Genomic DNA, 1,472 nt, shown 5'->3' with positions numbered 1-1,472 from the left:
TCCAACATGACAACAAAACACATGGCAGGGATCCACTCAAGATGCTTGATAAAAGATGAACACTAAACTACGGCTAATTCACTCATTAACAGGTTCAAACAAGCATGGCAAAAGTGCAAAAGATAACAGGTTACAGACTTAGTGAAATTAACAACATGTCAGGAATTTAACATCAGGAAGCAATGTTTAGAGCACGCTAACGACATGTTACAGGAACATATCATGGAAAATCAAGGCATGGCATGAAGCTACTCAAAGCATACAATAAAAGTCCCTTATTGACCATGAGCCAAAAGGGATCAGAAAGTACAATTGCAAGCATGTGAACATAGCAAAAACATAAACAGATTCAGACTTAGTGAAAAACTGGAGCATGGCAGAACAGATATCAAGTAGGCATGTTTACGAGCTTGATGCACTCACTGTGAGGCATTGCATGACAAACTAAGCATACACCCAGCAAATAGACATGGCAAGAACAACAACATAGCATGCACGAATCAATAACAACAAGCTCGGCAAAATTGCTAAACATGTTAGCAATCTGCCAGGAACATTTTATACCAAACGTAGAGCTCGATTGACTCAAGCTAGGGTGATCCATAATTGCAAATAAAGACATGGATGGATAGAGCTCAACATTATCTACAAAACATCCTTACTGATCATCCTCAAATGAGGCACGGATCACTAGGAAACAACATGAACATATGGCATAAAAATAATGATAGGGCAAGGACTTAGTGAAATTCTAAGTCCCTGAAATCAGCAACATTAAGTAAGCTACTTTGCATGCTTGTGCTAGTCACCACAAAGATCACAAAAATACATGGCATACACCCCTGTAAAGATGGCATGGCGTACTACAAAACACATGTAGAGCTCAAGATCATAGCATGCACACATTAATCATGGCAAAAATGACAAAAGTGCATTTGATGAAACAGATCTGAAACTATCATCACATAGCCCTCTTCGAACAGCATTTCGGTCATCAAGAAGAGCTCAAATGAAAATGACGCAATGAGATGAAATGATGTACTCGTCAGGACGAACATTTTGATATGCTACACGCACGAATCGGAGCCACGATGATGAAGTTATGATGTGATGAAAAATGCAAAAAATAATATGCAAAGCTGGGAACGAAGTCAACCCTAAAATCCGGATCTCAGATCTGTGGCGGTTACTGTAGCGGTGCGCCTCTCGAGGTTCGCCGGAACTCAAAGAACTCGCCGGAGTCGGACTTCCCGAGGAAGGAGAGGAAGGCCGGGGCTCGCCGGATGGAGGAGGCCGGTGGAGGAGCTCGCCGGAGCTCCGGGCGACGAGGCGGCGCTGCAAGGACGGCGAGGGGCGGCGCTCGGTGGCCGGATCTGGGCGCTGCGGTGGCGGGCGGTGAGGTTGGTGGCGCGAGGCGCGGAGGCAAGCGGTAGCGGAGAAAGCCGGGGGAGGCATCGCGCGGCTTCCGACGG

The sequence above is a fragment of the Triticum aestivum genome, chromosome 7A, assembly GCF_018294505.1.
Source record: "Triticum aestivum cultivar Chinese Spring chromosome 7A, IWGSC CS RefSeq v2.1, whole genome shotgun sequence".
Classification (NCBI taxonomy): domain Eukaryota; kingdom Viridiplantae; phylum Streptophyta; class Magnoliopsida; order Poales; family Poaceae; genus Triticum; species Triticum aestivum.
This window is presented reverse-complemented; position numbering follows the sequence as displayed.